An 18,686-nucleotide genomic window follows, 5' to 3' on the forward strand; every position below is an offset into this window, starting at 1 on the left:
AGAAATAATGTCAGGTCATTTGTGAAGCAGGTCTGGTTCCTTCCCATCACTCCTGAGGTTTCTACTGAATAAAACTTTTTACTGTAGAGAAACTATTTTTTTCTATTAAAAAAAAAAGAGTCATCTTGGTGGTTTACTGCAGTAAACAGGCAACTCTGTGCCTAGAAATTCTTGACTCTTTGAGACTGTCAGTTCTGAAATCAAGTCATTCATTCAATTTGCATGAGCAGTCAAAAAGTTGTCCGATAACTTTTTTAGTGGATACTGTCTGAAGCTGGCTATCAAATAGCATGTTATGGATCTTCCTTTCCTACTCCTGATATCTAAGCTTTGTAGTTCTCTTCTGAACCATTTCCCATGCATATATTTCATGTTTGGTATCTGTGTGAGTTCTCAATCTTTGTTTTCAGGTTAAGGCATTTAAAATTTTCCTTGATTTTAATACTCAGCTTTTAAAATATTTAAATAGACACTTTGTTGGTAATTGTTCTGGGTCGTTGGTAATGTCTAAACTTAAATATGGAGTGTAGATGATGTCTTCTTTCACTGCGTCATTTCAGACTTGAAAATTTTTGCTTGAAGGTACTGTAGATGAAATAATAAATCCATACCAGTTACTTTGTGGAGAGAAGGAGACTGTGATGATACTTCCTATAATCTTGTTGTGTAAAAATTGCACCGTGGTCTAGAAGTCCCAAGATAACACAGGTCTGACAAGAAGTCATCATCCAGAAAATGTAGAAATTACATTTTAATTGTGTCAGACAAACCAAAAGAAGGGGTTACTAGTGAAGTAGCGTGAAAGGGGAAAAAAATCTTTGTTAACCTTTTTGATAGAGGGGTCTGCAGGGCAAATTTTAGGGAGTTGTATAGATGTTGGGCTAGTAGTTGCTGGACTGCCTGTGTAATGGCAGGATGAAGCTTTGTTTGTGGACAAAACTATGGCTGACTAAAAAAGTCTACAAAAAAAAGTTTACTTTTCTTTTTTCAAGATTGACAGGTAAGGAACTTGATGTGACTGTTATTTTCAGGTAATGGAAATTATCCTCACATCTTGTCACTGTAAGTGACTTCTCCAAGACAGTGGTTTTCTTTCATAACCTCCGTGATTTACAACCATTTACTTGTCTGCCGCACCCCTACTGCCATGGCTGTCACCAGCCAGTGTACATCTGTCCCATCTGTTGGGCATTCCAGCTGACACTGTGCTGCTTGAACTTAGAAAGCATCATCCCAATAGAAGAATGTTTGTACTGAGCACTTGCCAAAAGCTGAGTAGCTGAAAGCCCAAGACAGGCAAGCTGCTGTTGCCCACCTGTTCAGGTGGCAAATTTGGTTCATGTCACTGCTGTTAGAGAGAACATGGTATGAATAAAAAAGTGAGGTCAAGAGCTGCTGTTGGGATTGGATGGAAATCACTGAGTCCAAGGCAGGACATGCAGCTCTCCAAGCTCGTGGTGTAGCACTGTTGGGGTCCCTCCCCTGCCGTGTAGCCCTGGGAGAGGGGCCCTGAGGGCACAGACACGGGGCTTCCCTGCCCCTGCTCAGCCTCGTTCCCATTGGTTGGTTTGTGTTCCCTGCGCGGGCAGAAGGACCCTTGGTCCTGTGACTGGGACAGTTCCTGGGCAGAGCTCCGGCCATGCGGCTGGAGAAATAAACATCTCTCTGAAACAGCTAGCAAGAATCTGTCTGTCCATATATATATTTCCTTTCCACGGGACTCCTGGTTTGATATATGCGTGTTGCAGGATCCCCACTGCAACAAATGGTGGAGATTTGTGAGCAGAACGATCCCCGATCCCTAAGCGACTGATTTGTGTGAGTAAACCCTGGAAACTTTGGATTCCTCTTCTTGGTTTTGCTTTGCTATTCCGTATCTAAACTATGGAGGAACCGTGGGAAGACTCTTGGCTCTCAGAGCCGCATATGGACATTTATCTTAAACTTAAAATGATTCTTGAACAACGATTTGTAAATTTTAGCTTGATTCAAGCTCAAAAAGAACTGAAACACTTCCTGGCATGGTTGTTTAAGAACTTTTTCTATGTTTCTTGGGATTTAATTCTTACCAAGGGCTTTTGGAAAACCGTTTGGACACAGTTAATATTGGAGTCAAAATATATGCCGATGGAAGAATATTTTCGTGAATATTATTTAGTTACCGAGACTGTTGAGCAATGTCAGCTGTGTCCTGGCGAAGGGAATCCTGGCGCAGGGACCGTGCGGCCCAGGCCACGTGCGCCGAGCGCTCTGCGAGCAGCAGCGAGGCAGTTCCCGCGCGTGGGCGGAGCCACGCGAGCCGCAGTGTCGGTGGCGGAGCGAGGCGCGGCGGGACCCGGCGGTGCCCGCCCGGTCCTGTGCAGCACGTGGTGGAGCGAGCCCCGTGAACGCCCGACCGAGAGGGGCGGCGTGCGGGCGGCGGCTGGCGGCGATGGCGGTGGAACGGAGCCGCGCCCAGCCGAGACACGCGCTGGAGCGGGGCGCGGGGGGGTCGTCGCTCGGGGGCCCGGCCGAGACGTGGGTGCAGCGCCCGGCAGCGGCAGCGAAGCTGCGACCAGAGGAGGCGACGCACGGAGAACTGAGCGGCGTGGCCCGGCCCGGCCCGCGCAGCCCCGAACGCGACCCCGGGAAGAGCGCGCAGGCACGAGCAGCTCCGACAATTCCAACACGGGAGCGACCGAAGGAGAGAGCAAAGACGCAGCGAGACAGAAAACAGCAGCCACTCGGAAAAAGGAAAAGATCATAGCAACTAAGACCTTAGGGATAGTAAAATGGTATAATGTTAAGCAAAATTATGGTTTTATAACAAGGTGTGACAACCAGCAAGACATATTCGTGCATAGAACTGCTATTAAAAAGAATAACCCTGAAAAATGCATCCCAAGCTTGGGAGATGGAGAGGTGGTGGAATTTAATATTGTACTAGGGAGAAAAGGGTTACAAGCATCGCAGGTCACTGGGCCTGATGGTGTTTCTGTAAAAGGCAGTATATATGCAAAAAATCGTAGTCATGTTAGACAGTATCTCCATTGTAAGCCCCCCCTACAGTTTCCCTTTCCTAATCCCACCTTTCCCTTTTACCCTATATCCTATTACCCCCAATGTACTCCCAATCCGTTTTTTCATCCATGGTTTCCCTCACAAAACCATGCTTTTGCCAATTGTTTCCCCAAAAATCCCTTTCCAATGCCGAGTGGGGGATGAAAAGGGGGAGGGAAGAAGTTAAACCCTCTCCTGCCTCAGTTTCCCCACAAAGCATGCTCAGAGAATTCTGTCTCCCTTCTGTCAGCCCTAAGATGTTCCAGAGAATCTGTTTGGACATTTAAAGACTCAGGAGGGTGGCTTGTTTTGTTTTGAAACTGTTCTTGTTATGTTTATCCAGTTGTTTTCATTCTCCTTTTATTAAAATAAAACGGGTGAGGTGTTGGGGTCCCTCCCCTGCCGTGTAGCCCTGGGAGAGGGGCCCTGAGGGCACAGACACGGGGCTTCCCTGTCCCTGCTCAGCCTCGTTCCCATTGGTTGGTTTGTGTTCCCTGCGCGGGCAGAAGGACCCTTGGTCCTGTGACTGGAACAGTTCCTCGGCAGAGCTCCGGCCATGCGGCTGGAGAAATAAACATCTCTGAAACAGCTATCAAGAATCTGTCTGTCCGTATATATTTCCTTTCCACGGGACTCCTGGTTTGATATATGCGTGTTGCAGGATCCCCACTGCAACATAGCACTACAGGGGAAGCAACAGATATCCTTTGTTCCATCTTTGTTGGAGTAAAATGTGTAGGTAACTGGTAACTTGGTTTATCAAAATTTTATGTACCCATGCTTCTCTGTTCTGTGTTTATTAATAGGTTTGTTTCTCTTGTCTTCTCTTCTTTCCTCCCTGCTCCCTGACACGGGTTGTATGAGGAGAGGGGAGTATCTGCCCTGATCAAGGAATTTCTAAACCTCATCTTACACTTTTTCTGTCAAGAGTGGGCAAAAGTTCCTGCCAACACAAACAAGATGCTGAACTCGGACACAGAACATTGCATGTGACAGCAATCTTTGCAGCACGTGGATGCAAACAGTGAATCAGCAGTGCCCAGATAGCAGACACCAGCAGTCTCATGGGATTTCTTAAAACTGCATGTCATGCAGTAGGATTTATGACTTAAAATATCTCAGACAGGGCATTAAGGCTGTTTCTAATGTGCAAAAGAACATGTCCAGCTTGCATGTTCAAGTGGTCAATAAGTTCTCCATGTTAACCCTTCTCAGGACAGTGAGCTTCCATGTACAGCAGCTGAGACACACAACCTCACTCCATATTCTGATTTAACTTCTCTGTTCTGGAAACTAAGAGCAGTGTCTTTGGATGTATCTCTGTGTTCCCTCTGCCTCCTGATGTGTTGGATTTGTGCTGCTTGTAACTTCAAGTAAAACAGATGTGACTGGCTAAAGACCCTTAATTTTTCTGCCTGCTTGGAATCCATTTTGGATTGCCTGGGATGTAGGAGGGGAAGTCAAATATTGCAAAACATTGTTTGAAGCTGTGACGGTCAATGCCTGATTATCTTAAGTCTCCAGTGAGTGTACTGATTGAACCAGCAAAATCCTTCCACAAATACCAGTTTCTCTCAAATTGATTAAAAAGTTAACTCAGCTTCTTACCTGTGACAGGCTGCTTTGGGGATTTTGACCTCTTTTTTGACTTTTAAGGAGGGAAGTAAGTTTTGGGATTTTATTTTTCCCTTGGGTTCCAACCTGATGATACACATGCAGTCTCTGCTCTTCTGTAATGTTTCTCTGGCTCCCAGACTGATTCACCCTCTTCAAGTCCTTTAATTTTCTTCTCAGAAAGTTTGTCCAAAAGGCCAAAAAAAGGATTTTCAGGTGTTTAACACTTCAGATGCACACTTGCAGCAATGCCAGATCTTTGACCAAGCCCATCACATTAAGAACAAGTTGAAATCCTGCTTTGCCATGAATATTGTCATTTTTATTTGTCTGATCTCTACCTGCTTCTGCTTATTCCTGTGGCCATATCGAAAGGCTGTCCTGTAGTGGGCATACTAGTTTGGGTTGTTCTCCTGCTGACCTCCAGTCACAAATTCACAGTGAATGTCTGAGCTTCTGGCTGGCAAGCTGTATTTTTGATATCCATCTTAGTGTCTGTTTTGTGGGGTACTTCATTGAACCAGGTGCTCAGAATATGAGATACTTGTACACAAATAGTGGCTTGGGCCAAAATCCTCCAAGTACCTAAACATGGTGTAGTGAAGATGTGCCTGTAGCTGAAATCCTACCATTCCTTCCTTGACAAGAATCTGTTTGAATCATATCCACCATTTAGTTCCATTGATGTTTAGGGTTTTCTGTGTATCAAAACAGCAGTCCTCAATTCCACTATGAACTGTCATTGTTCAGATTGTTTCTACCTGCCTGAGACCTATTACAGAATCACAAATTCATTAGGGTTGGGAGGGGTCTCTGGAGATCACCCAGTCCAACCCCCCTGCCAAGGCAGGGTCACCTGGAACAGGTGACACAGGACTGGGTCCAGGTGGGTTTTGAGTGTCTCCAGAGAGGGAGACTCCGTCACCTCGCTGAGCACCCTGTTCCAGTGCTCTTGTTTTAAAGAATATTTTAAAAAGGAACAATTCCTATGGTACTTTAAAGCAATGTTGTCTTCGATTATGTACTGAAAAATTAAGAGAGTTTGCTTATGTTGTCAGTAATAATATTGATACAGAAGTTGTGACATTTATTTTTTCAGTGCTAAATACACTTTTAAAAGCTGTTTCAGAATCATGTGGTGGAAAACTGCTAAAGACTTATCTGTTTCTTTTTCTTTTTTTGTAACTTTGCTGTTGGAAACACAAAACACATAGGTAGCCAAATTGCATTCCAGCACGACCTGCTAGCAGGCAAGAGGATTTCTGCTTCAGTGCTGCAGTTCATTAAAGAGTTGTAAGCAGAAATGCTGGAAAAGTTTGCTGTGGGCATGTGACGGGAGATTTCTGATAACCTCAAGGCTGCCTTCCAAATGATCTTATTAATTCTGTGAGTAATCCGGGGAAAACCAGTAGGGTTTCTTTGACTTTTGCCCTCCAAGGTTGCAGTTTTTACAGCTCAGAGCAGCTATTAGTAACAATAGCTCTTGAAGTGTAATTTTAAAAGCCCCAGGAAGTGTGTTCCTGTTTTTCTTTCTGGTGCACTTAAAACTGACAACTCCTCTTCCTTTAGCCCCTAATTCAGTGTGCTGCTGTTCCTGGAAACCTGTTTGGAATGTTCTAATGAAGTTTTTCACTTGCCTGAAGTACATCAAATGTAACACACGAGCCTGGTTTCCAGTAGAGACTTCGTTCTGTGTGCAGTCAGCTGCTTCTCAAGAGTCACACCCGTGGCTGGGTAAGGAAGGATGGGGTTGCTTTTTGCAGGCTCTGGGGAGTTCATGATTTTAATTCTGCTGTATTGAGAAGGTGCTGTTACAGTTGTCAGCTCACTTGTGTTCAAGGTAACTAATCCAGACCCAGAAGGTGACATCTTTCTTGCTTTTAGTGAGGAGTATCGATAGCAATTTCAATTGTAGGACATACAGACATAGAATGTCATGTTCTGCATTGATGATTGGAGGAAAGGGCAATAAGTATTTGCATTTCTTCTTGTGAACATGTTCTCTTTTTTATGTAGCTTGTGGTTGGATTTTTTTCCAGTTTCCCTTATTTTCATTATCATTAAAATCTTCTGTTGGAGAGTGACACAAAGAGCTATTTCAAAATGCTTTTCTCCTTATGCAGCAGCTTTCAGAGTGTTATCATCCCACCTAAAACTGGGCTACTTCTTTCCAGGTGCCTTTTCTCTTCCTGTTCCCTTTTGCCTTTGCTCTCCAGAGTAACATAATCCACTCTGCACTGGAGAGGGCAAGATTCCTGAGAACAGCAGACACTAACTATTTTGAAAGGATTGTATCTGTGACCTGTTGTCTGGATGTTGTTTATAATATATACAGAACTGCTAACTCCCTCTCTAAACATTTCCCATTTTAACACTGTTCCTCACTATGCAAATTCACCTTGACTGCTCTTTAAAACTTGTTTCCAGCTGAAGGTAGGAATCTTACCTTGCTAGTCAGAGTTAGCAATGTATTTCTTTGCTGCATATCCATGTAACTTTGATGCTATTACAGTTTTCCAGTTTAGCTAGTTGTCTTATCTCTCTGCTTTTAATTCAGATTTGGGGAAAGCATATCTTTTAAGTTAAAGTTTTCAGCTTTTAAATTTTTTCTCATAATCGCTAGTTTTGAAGCCAGCAGCTGTGTTACTTGATGCACCAAACCTTCACTGTTCATCTATGAGTTTTAAATTGTAGAGGTAAAGAATTGTTCTTTTTTTTTTTTTTTTTCTTATGACTTGTAAAGCAACTGTTATACCTATAAAAAAAAAGTTAAGAAAAATAAGTGCCTACAATTTGTCAATATCCACTGTTATTTTCTAAAGTTCTATTTTAATGATTTATATTTCCAGCACTGATTTTCAATATTTTCTAAAGATAGGGGCTTCTGTGATAAGTAGCTATTGCTTGTTCAGTGGTCTTTCGAGAGTTTAAAGTAGTCACCTGTCTTAATCTGAAATTGGTGAAATGTAATTGTATTGTAAGTTACCAATTAAGTTAGGGTTTTCTCAAGTATTTTCTTGAAGTCAGTCTGTAAAATCAAAGTCATTTTAATGAAGACTTTGAATGTTACAGTTTCTCACTAGTCTCATGAACAAAATTTTGGATTGTGTTTTCCAGCTCTTTCCTTTAAGGGTTAAATAGCTTGGAAATAATCTTACACTAAATTGGAGAACTCAAGGAACACCTCATGAATGAGCATTATGGTGACTGGCACTTGAGTGTTGCGTGAGGTGCAAGTGCAGTGCAGGTCACTGCAATGATTAAAAGGTGAAACTGGTTAATGGAGTCTGTAGAACCTGTGTGCCCACAGCAGCTCCTTGGTTACATGGTCAAACTGTCCTGCACATCTAAACTTCTTGCAATGATAAGTGGTGGTTGTGCAGACAGGTATTCTACACAGGGAGAAATCTGCAGGACAGAGACAGATTTCCCCTTCCCTATCTAGACTGCTGCTTCTAGAAATTATTCTCCCAAGTTTCTGGTTCTGTTGATTTAGAAGACTTTGTAATTAGAAAAGTTCAGGATGAGAGGAGATAAAAACAGAAGCAGGAGATGAGAAAGAAGCAAAGGTCCATGTAAAGTGAGGAGCAATGGTGCAGTACCAAGAGGATAAGGAGAGATTGCTTTTGATAGACTGGTGGAACTGTGTGAAATGGGTTTGGTACTAACAGCCATTCCTTTGAAGTATTTTTGTCCTGGTTTTTTAAAAATTATGACTTGGTTATTTTACTGCCTTAAACTGAAAAGCAGATTGAGACAGCCTCTGTTCTCTTTCCTCCTTTTGGATATGCCTGTGTGTTCTGAGTTCGATCCTGAGAAACTGCAGCTCCCCACGGTGCAGAAAAACACTTTTAAGTTTCTTTATATTCCTCTGTTGATTACTAAGCATTTGTATGGATTCTTAAGGAATTTGGTAATATATGGGAACCATGATCTCATTTAGATTCTTATCCCTCAAGTTTTCAGCATCCATAAGGGGGAAAAAAAATCCAACTATCAGATGGAATAGATACACAAAGAAATGTTTACTTTGATGACAAAAGAGGCTCAGTGCTCACAAAGATTTTTCTGGAAGGATTTTCTTTAGTTAGAGTGCATAATTTGACAACTTCAAAATAAAGAATAATATATTGATACTTTTACTCACAGCTTCAGCTAAAATGACACAATCAATGGCTTTAGCAAGTTTTAAATAGCTTTCTGTCTACCCTTAGCAACAGATTTCTGTTAAGTAGGACGATGTAAGTCAGTGTGTGCTTACAAAAATAGGAAATCTGCTTTTGTCTCAGATGACTCCATAGTATCTTACATGTTTACATCTCCTTTAGATTTACTGTAGCATGACTTTTTAGACTATGGGGTTGATTTAATAAATAAACAGTGTATGGAGCATTTCTCTTGTAGGTCCCTTTGCTGAATATGTGATGCCAGCAAAGACCAAGCTGACTTCCCTCTTTGATACCAAGAACTAAGTTGCCCCTGTGGAGACTCCAAAAGATTCAGTAGAGATAAAAATGCAGTTTTCTTTTTCACGTTGTTTATGCTTGCATTTTGTTAGTATTGCCTTCACGTTTTTGATTAAGCTTTTACTGAATCCTTGTCTGTGACAGTTCAATTTTTCAGAAGATAAATTGAAGTGACATATACAGAAAAGTAATTTTTCAGTTACTTAGTGCTAAACATTTCCAGCTTTAGATGCAGTTTAATCACATCTACACTTCATGAAAAATGTAAATCTGCAGTTCTCTAAGGAATGTCTCCTAATACCTTTAATGTTTATCGTTGTACATAAGGAAGATATACATAATCCCTCTGTGTTAGAAAGACCTTTCAATTTAAATTTATTAAAGATTACTTTACCCTGTCAGGAGCAAAGTGTCCCCTAAATCCAGTTCCCTCCCGTGAAAGCGTGAGAATTTCTCCACTGCTTGGGGTCTGTGCAAATCATCTGCACTACAAAAGAGCCCCGGCTTCTTCCATTTTAGGAATCTGGGAAGGGTAAATATTTAGAAGTGCTGGCATAACAATAGCAGAAGTAGAAGGAAATTAAAGTTTGGGATCCAGTGTGGAGACACATTTGGCTTAAACCTTGGGTGAAAAAATAAAACCTTTTTGGTAAATTGGTGAAACGTTAAAATTTTCAACTTTGGAGTGTGGAATAAGCAGAACTGTTCTATATAGAGTAAAACACCCAGTTTTGAAAATGTGTCCTTTTTGTTCTTGTTTAGGCTTTTTTACTTTTTCTTTGGTCAGACCAGAGTGTGTTGTTGTTCAGTTCCTTTCTGACAGGTTGCAGGAACTAATATTTCACTAAGCAAATACCAGCACTGTTAAGGGAACCAGGCTCTTTATGGAACACAACTGCTGGTATGAGAACTTACTGAATATAAAGCTTAGAGGCTGTAGGTTGAATGACTATATGAAGTAAACTGAAATTAAGACCATGGCATAGAAATTGATTTCATTATAGGAACTCTGGTGTTAAGGTTGCAAAGTAATTTGCTCCATAAAAGATTTTTTGTAGACTCTCTTAGAGAATTTTCAGCATCTGTTGTTTCAACAGCTGTTCGATATTGAGCAGAAGGATTCATCTGTCTTCTGCATAGCAAGAAAAATGTATTCTTTATCTTGAGAAATTCAGTTGAGCTTGAGTAACTCTTCGGATATTAAAACCAGTTTTCCTGGTGTGTTTCACTTATCTTTGGGAGATTTTTGGCACTATGTTCAAATATCTGAACGTGTCTAAAGACTGAAGTCTGTTTCTGCCAGAATTTGCCGTGTGACTTATGAGCCTACATAAAGACCATTATAGTAACTTAAGCTGATACTTGGCTTGTGTTTATGCAAGACAACTCCAAATAATCCTTTGACTTAATTTTGAGCAGTGCTATGTTTTTCAGAAGGAGACTACATGGAATTGGCTGGATAAAGAGAACTATACTTTTGGAAGGAACTTCAGTGTTTTGAAATTAGATTTCTATTTTTTATCTCATTTAAAAGCTAAATCAAAAAAATTCTGCATTTCATTGTAGAAAGAAATAGAGTTTAATCTCCACAGGTAGGAGACTGCTTGGGTAGCCTTATCTGATGCCTCAGGGCTCTTAGCTCTCAGTCAGCTTGCTCTAAGTTGTATGAGTCTTCAGAAAAGGCAGGTTTCCAGTTAGTTCTGTTGGAAAGTTGTCAAGCTTTACCGTCACCACTGTATTATTTTAATAGTATTTTTTGTGTCCCTTCATATAACTTTTATTTTTACAGTTTCCAGATGGTCGATAATTCAGCACAGCCCCTGACAGAGTTTGTTGAATTTTAGATCATCTGATGTCTTGAAAGCTAGCAGAAGTTGCACTGCAAGAGGAGCTAGAATCCAAATATTAAATAATATTTGGAGATAGTTTAGACCACTCCAAGACTTCAATGCCTCAGTTTTCCTTGCAAATTTCTCAGCATTTTGGTTACCTACATAAATTAATATTTGTTACCTCTAAGTTTCTTTTGCAGGATGAGAAACACTTAAGTGTCAGTCCTTTCTTGGCTTAATCTTGCTGAGAGTACTCTGCAAATGCTGAATACTGAGAGTATTCTGCAAATTTTGAATTGGAACAATTCAAAGAAATTCTTATTTCAGTGAGGTCATTTGATCAACCTAGACACCTGGAGAGTGTGGTCATTTTTTCAATTTAGACACCCAGTGCCAGGAGGAAGTTGAATAATATGGTTTTACTCTCTACCACAAAGATACAGAGGCTAGCACAGCACAGAGCATGTTTGCCTTCCTTGTTCAGAATCAGATGTGTCCTATGCAAAAGGTGATACTGAGTCTTACAGCTGGTTAATCAAGCTCTTTTTCCAGCCTTTTGCCCCATTATCTGTTATGGGTATATCTAGTTGTTGCATGAGATATATTAGTTATTAAAACAAAACCTCTTACAGTAGTAAGCAGAAAAAAAGAAATTACAAAAGGAACTGAATTTAGACCAAGAAACCTGCACTCTGTGGTAGGTTAGTCTCTTAATTGCAAATTAGTATCAGTCTACTTCAGATTCAGGGTCTCTGGCAACTGTGGAATTTTGGTAATAGTTCCAGGGAACTCATGACCAGGGTCAGTGGGATTCTGTGATCTTTACACAATAGTGTTGCACTGGTAAAATAAATCATAACAGAGCACATTTAAAATTTATTTAAGGCTTGTGAGACTATGGGAACTCTATTAGGTTCCTGTTCAATACTAATGAATGTGGCTCAGTTGTGACAGGTGACCCTCATTTTAGTGTAAGATTTACCATGACCATTTCATGGGGTGTTCTATTTCTTCCCCAGTAATTCAGTTATAGCACCACTTTACCTGTCAGTTCCTAATGAATCATCAGAATTCAAGGTGTTTATTTTTGCACTGTGTAAAAATAGGCATTTCAAAATGGATTTGGCTAGGGTGGAATGGCATTACTTCTTGGAGTTCTTGAAGCAACCTGTGACAAAGTAGATCAGAAGTTGGGAGGGAAGGCAGGGATGAAGGCTCTCATTGTATGTGGGAGGGGTGGAGAGTTTGGTGTAAGCAAATGTAACATCCAGTCCCCCTGTGGTCCCAGCAGCTGGGCAAACTGGTGTGCTGGGCAGCAGAGCTGTGCCCAGTGCTGCTCCTGCCAAGGCCCCAGTGTCCGAGTGCCACTGCAGCAGCATCCCACCAGTGTCTCCACATGCCCTGCAAAGCTTGGATGTAATTGCTGGGCAGCTGTAGCGATAACCCTAAAAAAGGGAAGACTTGGACTTAATGCTGAAATCCAGCTGAAGGATTTGAGGCTGAGGTTTCTCACCAAGTAGCAGACTCTTAACTACTCAGCTGTTTACTGGATTGGGATGAAGGGCGTCCTTTGTACTACCAGGAATGCAAAATTTACAGGACCAGAGCGACGGAGAGCACCAGTAAGAGAAACAGGACTTTATAATCTGGTGGTGAGGTCACTTCCTTGGAAGGGGAAATACAGGCTGGACTTTGAGGATCTGTATGTACTTTACATGAAACAGTGCACAGAGTTTATTAACTGTCTTGGAAGATTAAGCAGAACTAAGTGTAGCCTGTAAAGTGGTGGGTTGAACAGTTTCTGTCTAAGGTCCTTCATCAATAATTGGGCAAAACTTCAAAATGGCAGTACTAAGCATAGAATGAAAGTAAGACTTTTGTACATGTGGTTTCTTTTTTTTTCAGATTCTCAATACTGCAAAATCGATACATTTCATAACAGAATTTTACGTGGTGAAAGCTGTTGTTTAATCCTATTTTAAGCCTCTGTATAATCTTATTTTAAATGTGCTAATCAAGCTGTGTTTTGTGTACTTGCCAGAAAAATCATTCTTGATTTGTATTATAGTTCAAAGAGAAATGAACATGTTTAAAATCAATAGAAATTCTACATCCACATCTGTGGATATAAAATGTTGATGTAATAGTGGTGCATGCCAAAACTCTTGTATTTCTTAGTCTATAACTTCAAAGTGAAAAAATGAAAATGTATTGTACTACAGTGCATGACTAAATTAGGGTATTAAAGCAGGTTCTTTATTATGTTTACCTCTAATTTAGGTGGTTTCAAAAACTTAATTGTTATTAACTAAATTTACAGTGGCAGTTTTAGGTTTCTAGGAAGCTCCAGTGACCTCTGTAAAGAGGTAATTCAGTGAACCTGTCACTAATAATTTCATTCTGCAGCTAATAGTAATGGGTTTAATCCAGAAATTATGAACTGGGCCCCCCTTCCTTGAGGGAAATATTTCTTTCCACCTTTAAATATGAGGAGTGGGCATAGGAAATTTAACAAAACCTGTTCTTTTATTTCTGAAGTCATGAGGCTTTTGTGAAGAACTGTGCAGAATCCAGTAATGCACAGCACAGTTTTCCTTGAATTATGTCCCTCTGAAGGTTTCACCCCTGCCATTTTAATGGAATACAGCTTTGTCTGCTGTCACTCACATGTTTACCTGCAAACTAGCTCCTGATGGCTGGAGTCTTTTGGGTGTGTTCTGTGCACAAGAAGTGTGACTGTTCTTTTCTCAGTCGTGCTCTGACTGATTATCTGAAGAGCCTTGATGCTCCTGCTCAGTGTTTACAGTAGCCATGCAAGTAGCTCAGTAATGCAGCACTTGTGAAGAAAGTCATAGCAGATAATGATGTTGTTGAACTGTTGACTTGTTTTTTCTGAAAGAAAAAGTGCAGTCATTCAACAAGAAACCTGGGAAAATGCCCATCAGTGCCTTTACCAATTGTACCCTACTATGTTTTAGTGTTGAATTAGAATGCTAATCGCTGACTTGTTTTCCATCTTGTCCTAATGAAAGAAAGTCCTGTATGTAGGGAACTGGAATTTCAGTTTGTAAGCATTTTGAACACAGCCCTTTGTTTCTGCTTTGTTATTTTGTGAGAATTCAAAACTAGTTCAGCAATAACTTGTTTTACAGAAAACTTAGAGCCAGAGATTGTGCATCATGCTTATTATCCCTGTGATTTGCATTTCTGCCTTTTAGTTATATTCTGTGTACTGCATACTTTTTCTTAAGCATTTTTTCTAAGTTTCTCTTTAGTCTTGTAAAGCCTATTGCTTTTGCAGTTTGTACTCTGATATACACATTATATGCACATGTTCTCCTAAGTGAACCTAAGTGGTCAATGCCACTGGGAGAAATGCATCTCCCCCATCTGGTTATCCTTGCCTGCTGTAGCCACCATCCTTATGCCAGCAAACAAGCTCGTGCAAATATGTGGGGAGTTGCATTTAGAAAATTTTTTGGGATTAAAACTAATCTCTGAAGAGGAAGTGTGTGGGTGAGCATGATGAGCACATGTTTGCGTGATAGGCACTTGCCTCTTAAAATTGCCGCCTAGCTCTGAAATTCTTTGTCCTCGGACCCTGGGCCAAGCATTCCAGGTTCCTTTCTCTCCTTTCTTCCCAGCCCCCTTCTCCTTGATACATGTGAGCAGCTTGCTCTCACCCCTAGTTTATAATGTGCCAGTAACCAAGGAGCTTGGGGTCACTTACTGTGCACAGAGTGTTGGTCCTGCTCACACTCAGCTGTACTGGAAAGGTGGAAAGAACACTGGCTGATATTAAAGTCTCTTCTAATGCCTAGCAATAACTTTGTGTGCCTTTGAGTACTGTGACCAGATCCATATGACACTGTTTTTTGTTCACTGTGAGGAAAAACATGGATGTGTCATACAAGTATGAAGAACAAGTCATGCAAAATTCATTGGGATGGTTCCCTCAAGGTTAGATTATTTTTGGCTTTGTTTCTAAAGGAAACTCTTTGGGAAAGATTTTTTTGCTGGTAGATTTATACTTAAGTTGTTTTGGAAAGGGCATAGGCAAAGATTAATATCGTCTGACAAATGGAGCAACCTTTACTGTGGCTGGTCTTATTTTTTTAATAGCTGGACTGTGAGTTCTTGCTGGAAAGGTCAGTATCTTTTGCATGCATTGCTCTTTAAAATGATATCTGCCAGTGACTGTTAAATCTGTAGACTAAACAAGGCTGTTCTGTGAAATAAGATTTAAAATTATAAATAGAATGTTGAGGTTTTAATATCTGAACACTTGCTATAAAGGTTCAAAGGCTTGGTAGTAAACAGATTTCTCAGGTTCATTAAAATTACCAGTGCCCATGCCCTGGAACAGGTACATGGCCCAATTAAGGGAGCAGGAAGGGAGGGAATTGCAAAGGGACCAAACTTTCCTTGGAGCCTTGGAAGGGGTGTGCAGCTGCTGCTGCCTGAGGCTGCCAGGAGTCTTCCACAGCTGCTGCTTCCTTGTCTCCATGTCTGATATAGAGGTGCTTTGCTGGTGTTGACTTTGTACAGCTGTGGTACTGCTGGCATATACCAGGCACTCCTCTTCATCAGGATATTAAAAAAAAAAAACAAAAACCAACTCCACAGTTGTAGTCTTTAAGGACCAAAAGTGACTAGTGTTCTCTCAATTCCCATAGCTTGGTTTCCTTTGCAGACTGGTATCAGTCTTGCTGCTTCAGAGTCCTGATCCTCAAATCCTGGGTATGGAAAGATACTGTACTCCTAAATACATTTCAGCAGCTGATCCTCTTAAGATTCCTTAATTCTTGTGCGAAGGGAGTTAATCTGATACTAGAGTTCATGTAACTAGAGAACCAAATCCTATTCCAATGAATCTCCTAGAAACTGAGCATGTGTAGCCTGTATTGTAATTGGATAAAATGGTAAAAGCAATATTGTCCAACTGAATTTTTACATGCATCACAGAATATGTAGTCTAGTCAAAGTCTGTTCTTGAATTTCATCTTTAAGTAGGTATCCAACTGTATTTATTGAATGTAAATCTCAAGAGGTACCCTTGGGTTTGAAGAGCACTGAAGTACATCACCTTAGATGTTTTGGTCAATACTGGGTCATTTTCTACATAAAAATCTGATTTGTTAAATGGACCTTATGCAGGGAAGGAATTTGTCTGGGTTTGTATTACAGCTGTAATGCAATGTTTGTGTACCTTGTCCTTTTCTAAAGGATTTCTTGATTTGAGCATTGATCAGGAAGGTATACCATTGCAGTTTTGAACTGACAGCACAAGTTTTGTACTGTACAGTCACAACTGTGTGGCTCCAGGGAACCTGTGCACAGTAGAAAACGCCAGATCAGTTTTTTGAGAAGACATGCCTCAATACCGCTGGGCATGATACAAAAGGAATAGAGATAGCATTAAAAAAAGCAACATAGGGGAATGTTATGTAGGTGTTTCATAGTTTAGACTTGTCTCAAGGTTTTGCCCATGGAGTAGCAAGTGAAACAGAAATGTGTCAAGCTTGGTGAACAGTTTTGGAAATTATGTGGCTTGCATATGATGGGCAATAACTGTATTTTAGTTAAAGTAGTGTGAAATCAGAGGCTCCCAGAGAAATCTGACATCTCCTTCTAAAGCCATGGAGACTGGGGCTCTGAACGGTCTGGTTCTTGATTTATCTGAGTGTATGAGGAATTCCCAGGCTCACATGTGTTTGCTAAGAGACAGCCAGAAAAGATTGACTTCGCATTTCAGGGGCTGTGTTTGGGTAAGCCTGTGGCAGGCAAGCAGCCTGGTGAGCAAACACTGAGGTTGTGCTCAAATACCATTTTCTCTTGCCTTGTCTGTCAGGCCTTCGTTCAGTGTGTCAGTAAAGCTCACTTCAAATAAAAGATCCTCTATGGGCTCTAGCAATGCTTGTTTACTCCAAACACTTAGATCTTTCTTTGTTTCTGGGGGGGAAAAAAAAAAAGAAAAAGATCAGCTCTGGTGCTTGTTCCACTTTCCTAATGAAGAAAGGTGAAGGTGTGATGTTGGTTGAGCACAAAAGGACGGGGAGCTCTTTCATGTATTTGTTTGAAAGTTTAGGCAGTTAGTTTTGAAAATCTTCTAAAAAAAAATTAACAACCAAGAGGCTGGTAGGGATTTCTTCTCCTGTTAGTTTTACTAAGCCAAGGGAGCGAGGCTAGGTTGGAAGTTGAATGTGCAGTAGGTAGAAATGTTTCAGAATTACCATTGTTACCTAGTTTGCTCTTAAAAGAAGAGCAAGAACCTTCTACTTAGATGTGTAAGTGAATGAAATGAACAGCAAAATGAATAGTTTTCTGATATCTGAAACATAAAAGTTTATTTTGCACACAGCTGTTTATATTGCATAAGCATTATATTGCATAAGCATTATATGGCAATACTTATGCAGTTGCAATAAATGCAGTAGTTACAATTTTAGTTTCCCTAAATTAAGTTCAAAACAGTGGTCCCTATCTTAAAAATAATTGATATCTTCTGAAAGAATCCCATACGTTGCAAGACTTTGCTGTTTCCTGAACTAAGAATATGAATCTGAAAAAAGTGACTTTTCCTTTGCTTCCCTGACTGAAATGGAAATAGTGGTATTTGTGGTTTCTGGACTGTTGCTATATGAATTTCTCCAAATGATGGGAGAAATGCAGTTCTTTGTTATTTCTTTGATTATAGATAAGTTAATGTGGTGGTTATTAAAACAGTACTAGTAAAATACATTTTTCCTGTCGTCAGAATAAAAAAGTTACACTGCAATAGTGGCTTTCACTGCCATCAGGCTGGTGGTTGTAATTTAAGTGCTGGTGTTGTACAAGTGGTAGAATTACTGCTTTTTATGTCACTTGTTTATTTTATGTTCAGATAAAGCATTCTGTTAGTTTTTCCCCCTGGTCAGTCTGGACTATTTTACAAGTGACATTATACATGTGTGCACTTATATAAGATACACTTAAGTTCAGTTACTTCATAGTGGAAAAGGTACACCTGTGAGAAAGGAATGTGAATGAGAAAATATAACTGTGTGTAAACATGTTTATGCAGCTGCATTTTAATGTAACTTATTATTGGAGCACTCTGTTTAGAGAATGAAAGTTTTACAGCTGAAGACAAGCTATTAAAAATTCCTTCAAAACATTGTAAGCTGTAGATAAATCAATAGTATAGATATGCAATTCTGCTTCCAGATTTATTTGGTTTTTTAACAAGTGTTCTTCATATTAGTATCTGAAAACTATTTGAGATGCTAATAAAACTGCCTAATAAATTTTCCATATTAAAGCTTTTTTGCAGAGTATTAAATCTAATGCTTTCTTCTGTTTTTCATGATTAAGACACAACTTTCAGTTTTATTTTAGTAATGTAAATAATTTCATCCAGTGTGGGGAATTTTAAAACTTAATAGCTTTTCAGGGCTTTTGTGTGATGTGGGACTTGAGTTACTGCGGAGCCTCAGATATGCATTTCAATTCAGAGTACGTGTGGTTTGAAAACATGGGAAATAAAAGGTTTATGTCTGTTAGATCTGCACCAAAAAATGTCATTAAATTTATGTTAGTATTTCTGCTCTGTGAGTAGATAAAACAAGACAGTCTTATATGTCATAAAACTCAGTCTTCACATGATGTGATTTAAAATCTCAGGATCTCAATGAAAAAAAGTTAGAGAAATGCTGCTCGTGTCTTGTTTCAGTTGGGGGAGGAGGCACGGCTGTAA

At 40.1% G+C, this 18,686-nt stretch overlaps 1 protein-coding gene across 2 annotated transcripts in view; it reads left to right on the forward strand.

The window, feature by feature from the left end:
• The window catches only part of DISP1 (dispatched RND transporter family member 1), an 89,482-nt gene that overhangs the window by 25,195 nt on the left and 45,601 nt on the right, over nt 1-18,686 (forward strand). The window contains exon 1 of one of the 2 annotated variants that reach the window (XM_048298652.1): nt 6,294-6,387. The exons of the other annotated variant lie outside the window; for it this stretch is intronic. The gene's annotated coding sequence lies outside the window, so the exon portion shown is untranslated. Of the gene's footprint in view, nt 1-6,293; nt 6,388-18,686 lie in introns of those variants that run through there. 2 annotated transcript variants of the gene reach the window in all.

Source organism: Corvus hawaiiensis, chromosome 3, assembly GCF_020740725.1.
Source record: "Corvus hawaiiensis isolate bCorHaw1 chromosome 3, bCorHaw1.pri.cur, whole genome shotgun sequence".
Lineage (NCBI taxonomy): Eukaryota > Metazoa > Chordata > Aves > Passeriformes > Corvidae > Corvus > Corvus hawaiiensis.